We start from the raw sequence: 8,842 nt of genomic DNA, 5'->3' as shown, positions 1-8,842 counted from the left end.
CAGTGTAGAGGCGTGACTGCACAGGGCATGGGATGCATTCCAGCAGCCTCAGTGTAGTGATGTCATTGAGCAAATGGGGCAAAGAGAAGGAGCCCCAACCCATCCATGTGCTGGTGTCACTGGTGTAAGTGGCCAGTGGATGTCATCTGTGCAGAGAATAGTCACCCTGCACCGTTATTTTTATAATAGAATAAGTGGTTAGAAGATGTGACCAGGACAAAGATGGGGTGTGGTCCATGAGTATAGCAATGTACTTGGGCAAGAATGTGAATCTGGCAAATAGAAAGGGGTGTGAGGCAACAACTAGACTAGAAATGTGGGTGGGGGAAAGAGGGTGATCCCTGATCTGTCAGTGCAGTGGTGGGATGGGACATGGCATGTGAAAAGGAGAAAGAGGATGAGTCCTACCCGAAGAGTTAAGTGGTGAAACCTCACAGGGGATGTGAAAAGATAGAACAGGAGAATGCTCACACCATTAATGTCGAGGTGTAACTGGACAAGACCCATGATTGGGGCCAAGAGGAGGAACACTGCACCAGCAGCATAGTGATTACATTGCAAGGGATGTGAGCAGGACAAAAACAGCCAAGGACAAAGCCAGTGTTACGGTGTTGCTGGTCGATGATGTGAGCAGGGCGAAGGGAGGCCTCATCTGTGCTGTGCTGTAAGTGCACAGTGGGTCTGTATGAGCAAAGGAGGGGATCCTCACAGCATTGTGACCGTGGTGTGCATAAAAGGGGGAAAGAGGAGGGTCCTGCCCTGCGGTGCAGTTGTATAATGGGATGGGATGTGGACAGGGAAAGGGGAGCAACCTGACATCATCAGGGTACTCCCTGAGTGGCAGGGGAAAGTTGGGAGGAGGAGCAGTCCCACATTGTCAGTGCAGTTGTGCAAGTGAACAGAGCAAAGAGGAAGACCCTCACACCAGCACTGGGCTTAGCCTCAGGATGAGAACAGGGCAGAGATGAGTACATCTGTACTATTGCTGCAATGGTGCCACCAGACCAGTATGACCAGCATAAAGAGGGTGAGGCCTGATTTATCGATGCCTGGTGCACCTGAACGGGGGGCTAAAAGGCCAGAGGGGAGGGTCAGGGACCTGCACCACCACTGCAGCCGAGTAACTGCACAGAAGATGTGAATCAGGCAGATAGGAGGAGAGCAACTTGGGAGAGGATGTGAACATGCAAAGAGGAGGAGCCCTGAAGCTTCATGGCAGGGGTCTAACTTGGTGGGGGTTATTTACAGGGCAAATGGGAGGCACTCCTCAACATCAGTTCAGTGGAACAGTGGGCTGGATATGAAAACAGGCATCAGTGGAGTGGAGCAGCTGGGGAAAAGTTGTGAAAGGGGCAAAGAAGGGGAAGGCCAGCTCTATAAATTCAGAGGTGTAACTGAACAGGGAATGTGAAAAAGCAAAGAATAGGAACCCCACACTATCGGTGGAGTGGTATACCTGGATAGGGATGTGAACAGGGCAAGGAGGAGGAACCGTGGCCTTCATTGCCCCCAGCGGTGGATCTGGATAGCAGTGTGAATGAGGCAGAGAGGAGGACCCACTCACTCTAGGTACAGTGGTGTAACTGGGAAAAGAGTGAGACCTGGTCAGAGAAGCTCCACACACCATGAGTGTAGTGGAGTTAATGGGATAGGGGACATGAAAACAGAGTCAGTCTAGTGGTGTAACTAGACTGCAGATGTGAGCAAGACCAGAGAAACTCCAGACCATCAGTGTAGTGTTATAACTGGAAAGGGCTCCCAACACCATCTGTGCAGCCGTGTTTTTAAGAAGAAGGAAAAGGGCAAAGAGAAGGGATTCCACCCCCTCACTATCGTGATTACTTGGGCAAGGGATATGAATGCGGCCAAGAGGAGGATCCTCATACCATCAGCACAGGGATTACCCGGAAAGTGGATCTGAACGCAGCAAATGGAGAGATCCCCCCTCTCAGTTCAGTTATGTAACCAGACAGGGTGTGCAGGTAGGGTGGAGAGAGGAGCACTGCATGGTTGATACACTGGGTACCTGGGCAGAGGTGGTGAACAGGGCAAACAGAAAGAGCCCGGCTCCATCACTGCAGTGGAGTAACTGGAAAAGGCCAAGGAAAAGCATCCCCACTCCCATCACTGTAGTGATGTTAAGTGGGCAGGTTGTGTGAATGAGGAGTAGAAAAGGTGTCCTGCACTGTCATAATAGTCCTGCAACTGAACCCAGGCTGTAATGAGAGAAAGGAGGAGCATTTCTAAATGAACAGTGTCAAGCTATAATTGGCATGGGGATTTGAAAAGGATAAAAAAACATATCCCCACGTCATCAGAGCAGTGGTCTATATGGAAGGGGATTAGAACGGTGCAAAGAGGAGGATCCCAGCGTCATCAGTGTGACAGGAAAAGGGACATGGGTGGCACAAGAAAGAATAGCCTACATCATCAACGCGGTGGTTTAAGTGGACAGGAGATGTGAAAGGGGCAAAGAAGAGGAGGAATCCCAAATTGTCAGCATTGTAGCGTAATTGCATAGATTGTGAAGAAGCAAAGAAGAGGATCCCACACCATCATTTCAGTGTTGTAACTGAACAGGAGATTTGAACGGGCCAGGGAGGAGTTCCCCACATCATTTATTCATTGCTGTAATTGGCCGAGGGATGCGAATTGGCAAAGAGGGAGAATGTACCACAAGTGCTACTGGACGTGGGATATAAACAGGGCAGGGGGGAGCATCCCCACACCATCAGGGTGGTCATATAACTTGGAAAGGGTAAATGTGCAGGGAAGAGCAGCCACATCATCACTGTGGGTGTTTACCCAAGAACTGGGGGTGTGATCGGGGCAAAGAGGAGGAACCCCTCGCCGTCAGTTTGGTTGTTACCAGGACCGTGTGAACCGACCCAACAGGAAGAGACTTGCAGTGTCAGTTAATGGCGTGACTGGACATGGTATTTGATCTGTGCAAAAGAGTATCCCTGTGCCATCGGTGAGGTGGTTTAATTAGAGAAGAGATGTGAATGGTGTAAAAAGAGGTCAAGGATGCACCATAAGAACATTGGTTTCTTTGGTAGGGGAAGTGAACAGGAGAAAGAAAAGAATCCCAATGCTATTCTTTCATCCCTACACTCTCAGTAGTGTTAAGTGAAAAGGTACCATGAATGGTGCAGAGATGAATGACCTGCATCATCAGTGTTTTGAAAGTTTGCAGGGGATGTGAAAGAGGCATCCCAGATTATCCTCTTCACCCTCAGTACCATGGTAGGAATGGGCATGGCATGTAGCTGAGGCAATGAGGAGGGGTACCATACATCAGCCCAGTCCTTCCCTGGGCAGGGCTTGAATATAGAGCCAGCAAGGGTCCTGCACCATCCGTGCAGCGGTGCATGCCTGGCATGTGAAGAGCTCAAGGCAAGCATCCCTGCGCCAGCAGGATGGTGTGGCAGCTGGAAAGGAGAAGTAAACCGCATGAGCAGGAGCAACCCCACATCACCGGTTTGGTTGTTAGGGGTATAAAAGGAGCAAAGACAAAACCCACACATCACCCAGTGGAGTATAGGCAAGTTGAACAGGACCAAGAGTTGGCGTCCTTCCCTTTCAGTGCATTGGTGTAACTGGAGAGGTGATGTGAATTTGGTAAAGGAAGGAATCCTACCCCAGCAGTGCAGTACTGGATAGTTGATATGAACTGGGCAAATAATAGGAAACCCAAAACATGAGTCTATAGGTGTAACCACACAGGGTTTAAAAAGGACAGTTAGGAGCATCCTCAAACCACAAGTATAGTGCTGTAACAGAGGGGGATTATGAACTGCACAGAAGAGCTGCCCTATGTCATCTGTTGTGGTTGTGTATGTGGAGAGGGAATGTGAAAAGGGCAAAGAGGAAAAAACTGCATCAATATGGCCGTGTATACCTGGGAGTGGAGTGGGAGTGGGACAAAGTAAGATGCTTTTATCACCGCTACAGTGGTACAAATAGAAAGTTGATGAGGACAGGGCAAAGAAGAACCTTCTCAAAGCATGGGTGCAGTCACGTTAAGTAGAGGCGGAGTGTGAACAGGGCAAAGACTAAGATCCTCGTATCACCACTGCAAAGCTGCAAATGGAAACTGGGCGGAAACTGGGCAAAGAGGAACCTCTCCATACCATTGGCCCAATTATGAAAGTGGAGAGGGTGTGTGAATGGGGCAAAGAGAAAGACCTCTGTATCAGCATCTTGATGGTGTGACTGGACGGGGGACTTCAGCAGCAGCAAGAGGATTATACATCAGCGTAAAGCTCTCATGGGACATATATGTGAATGGGATGAAGAGCAGGAGCCCTTCTTCATCACTGGACGGGTGTGATTGGATAGTGATGTGGATGTGACAAACGGCAGGACTCCTGAACATTCAGCTAAGTAGTATTACTGGGCTCAAGGAGTGAACAGAGCAAAGAGGAAGAGCGCTGATCCATCATTGGACTGGCACCTGGACAGGGAATGTGAGCACAGCAGTCAGGAGTATTCTAACCCCAGCAGTGCAATGGTGTTGGTGGGCAGGGTATGTGAATGGGACAGTGGTGAAATGCCAACTAGACAAAGAGCAAGAGCACCAAACCACCAGTGCAGTTGGATAATGGGACAGGGGATATGTATTGGGCCAAAAGCAATAACCCCACCCCTCAGTGCAGTTGAATAACTGGATAGGAGTGTGTGAAGGGAGCAAATACAAAGAGCTCCAAATCTTTCATGCAGTAGTGTAACTGGGAAGAGTATTTTATGGATATGAAGAGGCGGAGCCTTACAACTTCTTTAGCTGGGCAAGAGCTGCATATAGGGCAAAGAAGATGCAATAACTGTGCAGTGTACGTGATATGGTGTGGTTTGAGAAGCTCCACATCGGTGCTCTGGAGTAAATGACAGTGTATGTGAATGGGGAAATTGTTAGGAGCCCTACCATGTAAGTGCAGTGGGGTCATTGGACAGTGGATGTGAATGGGGACATTAGGAGAACACCTGCCTCATCAGTGCAGGATGGATAACTGTAGCGTATGTCAATGAGGCAATTAGGAAGAGTCCTACAACCTCAGTACTGTAGAATAATGCACAGTAGATGCGAATGGGACAATTGGGAAGAGCCCTACAGTGGGGTAACTAGACAGTGTGTGTTAAAGCAGCAATCAGGTGGAGCCCTGCCCATCGCTAGTGGACGAAATGTATGGTGTACACACACGGGCTAGTTAGGAGGAGTCCCACCATCTTATTGCAGGGGAGTAACTGTATAAAGGTAGTGAAAAGGACAACTGTGAGGGCTCCTGCCACTCAGTGCAATGAAATAACTAGACAGTGTTTGTGAATGGGGTAATTAGGTTGAGCCTTGCCCCATCACTGTAGTGGAGTAACTGGTAGGTGATGTAAATGGGTCATTTAGGAGGAGCCCTGCCACATCAGTGCCCCGTAGCAACTGGACAGTATATGTGAACAGGGCAGTTACTGAGAGTTCCACTACATGGGTGCACTGCTCTGTGCTCTGCTCTGATGGACTCAGCATCCCTGCGGCCGGACTATTCGGGGGAAGCCAGGGATGGCATTGATGCAGGCAACGCACTGCCCTCCCAAGTCAGTCAGAAGTGTAGTGCTGCTCTCCAGTGCCCCAGGGGAATTACAAGTGTGCCTTCGTGATAGCGTGATTTATAGTCACAGTGTCATAAGACATTTCATCTGCAGTAGACTGGTCTGCGTTTTGGAGCTTGAGGTGACCTTCCAGATACTATTGAGACAGTTAATGGAAAACCAATTCTCCTACCATCCTGCTCAGAGCCTGTCATGTATCTTGTAATATATATCATTGAACATTCTGAAAGCAGAGGTTCTAAATTTTCAGACATTGTAATTGCCCGATATATATATCTGATATAAATATGCACGATGGTTACATTCTAGAATATTAGTTAACTGACATGGAAACCAAGTCAATGACCCAAATCCAGCCCAGGTCATAGTGACTAAAAGTCATCGTGGATTATCTGGCAGCCTTGACAAACCAAGTTTCAGCAGAAAAGACAATGGATCACAAAGCAACCCCTGCCACAGTTGGCCCCTTATTGACATTTCCGCAACCATGGCCAGAAATCAATGGGCTGTGAACGCTGAATTACCCTCTTACGCCTGGAAGCGATCCCTGCAGGCCAGGCTGCAGGATGTTAGCAGAATGACTTGCAGGAACACACACCATTCCTGGCTGCTTCTCCTTCTGCTCTGGGAATGGAGGGACCGCCTTGGGTTCAAGGTTGTGGACCTGACATTTCCAAAACAGCACTGTGTTCACCATGGAGCCGTCTAGTTAGCTGGATGTCTCTCACTACATGGTTGTGCTGTGTTTTATGTGCCAAAGTTAAAATACATTGAAGAAGATAAGCCAAATCAATTTTAACAGGTAGAAACTCTGAACTTTTAGACAGTATTTAACAGGTAGCGGTATGGTGTGCATGAAAGAAAGGAAAGGAAATAAGTTTGGGAGATGAAGTGGGAAACTAAGTTTGAGGAGTGTAACCAGGGATCGGCAGGGCCACCTTGCACAGTTGTGCGGTTTGTGCACTGCACAGTGTCCAGTCATTGGGGTGGGGACACTGAAATGTAGCCGTGATTCTCCTCTCCAACATGCAAACCCCCATGCTGCATCTGGAAAAGGGGTACTTCTTTCTGAGTCCTCTTCACACGAGGGGGAAACGTTTCTCATTGGGTGGGGTAGGAGCTTTTCCAGATCATTCTTCTAGAGACAGCACCTTTTCACTCTGAGAAGCTACCTTTTTCTAATTCACCACTCCAGAGGGGAACCTTTCATTTCTTAAAGACTCTTCCTGCTGGGAGGCTTCCATCTTCCCAGTGAAGCCAGCAGTCTGCTCACCCAGGCTGACAGTAGAGAATGCTTTCCGCTAATACACACAAAGATGCTGTGTGAGTTACTGGAGACCGGGAGTTTGTGGTGCCAAGGGGAAATTCCTGATGCAGGACCGCTAGTTCACATTGTCACGTACCATGCTGCTTAATGCACGGAGACTGTTCTGGGTTACCTAAGCGTTCTGACGCCCTCCCCCGGGCCAGCCACCCTCACCCCTTCCCCCCGGGGTGCAGCGACTATAGATTCAGCCCCTCACAGAGCCGGGGCCCTAAAGCACCTTCTGCCGCTCTACTGACTGGTCGGTACTTGAGCCAATATATCTGTTGTTTTACACTTGTTTTATGTTTTATATCTATAATACTTGTTGTTAGATAATTCTAATGACATCCATGATCAAAGGCTCAGGAACACACTTCAACATCCAACACCCGGGAGCCTGCATCCCTGTCTCATAGGATATTTCTTAGCTGGTTGAGGTTAGTTTAGTCCAGTCTTGGAATCCCTTGAGTATCTGAATGTTCGCAGTCACTGTCTCTGAGAATTCCTAAGCTTCAGCATCCCTGAGAGGTGGTCATGGGGGCTGTCCGGGAGACACTCAGCCAGGCTTCTTAACCACCCTCGCTGAAGAAATGAGCCCCTCCCTGAAACACTGTGCTGTCAGGAGCTATGGAAACAAGCAAGTCGCAGTGGAAACAAAGATACCGAAGACTGTCCTGAGCACACATGGTGACACTTTTCAAAAGTGCTCTACCAGCGCCCCTTCCCCCTGCTGCCGTATCACGGAGGGATTCCCTCTGCTACCTGAGGACCCGATCCCTGCACTTCGCTGCTGACCGCAAGGTGCTTCCCGACTGGGCTCTTTGCTTTTACGACAACTTACGATGATTTGGATCCTTAGGAATTTGGTGTGTTGTGGTAACTCAGCTACTGGCTCCCGAGCACTCCCCTCCTCCCTTGTTGCAACACAATTCTTGGTAACTCGTACCTCATATTATATCCTGAGGATGTGGTCTTATTTTCCACAACGTCAGCCCCACGAGCTGAAAACACACTCCCCCAGTGCCTATTTTAGCCAAAACCCACCGGCAGTAGGAAGACAAGGCAGAGAAATTTCCGACTCTGGCCAGAGAAACTTAGCCAGGCTAAGTTGGCAGGCCCTTCATCAGCCAGGCTGGCACGGCCCTTCATCTGCCCACTTGGGGGCTGTCTGCACCCGGGTCCTCCAGCCCTTGACCACCTTGCAGTGCCGCTTAGTGAGAACTGCCATTGATCTGTGCACCCAGACCATCTGAAATACCAGCCACTAACCTATGGGCTTCTGCTAAAACCTGTCCTTGCTGCCTGTGGTCAGCTGCGAGAGCGAGAGGAATCATGTCCTGGGACGCAGCCCTCAGTTGTCCTTGAGAAAATGTAACTCAGAGGTGCATCCACTATGCTGACTCTCAGAATGCCCCAGTGGGATTGAGCTTTAGTAATCATCCACAGTGGTAACTTCTTAATACTGTACCTTTTGTTGGCTATCTTCCCTTCCCTATCTTCCTGCTCCTGGGTTGCCTGCGATTACCCCCACCCCAGATGTAACTACTTGCACGTCAATGCAGTCGCAGGTCTGCTTCTAGGAAATCCAAACTCAAATATAGCTTCAGCGCCCACGTCTAGTGTCCGATGATTGTCTCCACTAGTCATTAGCACCAGCATTCCACACTCTTGACATTGGGGAAGTTTCCTGGAATAAGACTGGAATCCCACGTCTCTAGGTCTTTCTCACATAGGTATATAAAATTATGCTTTTCTAAAATTATTCCTGCTCTATGGAGCCCAGCATTTATATATTTTTCTAGGTTTGTCATGGAGAGACCACTATGTTACGTGTTCACTTCTTTTGCCGACAACACAGTGCAGGGACAAGTTCATTCAAAAATGGCAGACTGCAGGAGGGATGTCCCTTATTCTGTATGCAACCTCCTGGAAGGT

Source organism: Neomonachus schauinslandi, chromosome X, assembly GCF_002201575.2.
Source record: "Neomonachus schauinslandi chromosome X, ASM220157v2, whole genome shotgun sequence".
In the NCBI taxonomy this organism is placed as follows: Eukaryota; Metazoa; Chordata; class Mammalia; order Carnivora; family Phocidae; genus Neomonachus; species Neomonachus schauinslandi.
This window is presented reverse-complemented; position numbering follows the sequence as displayed.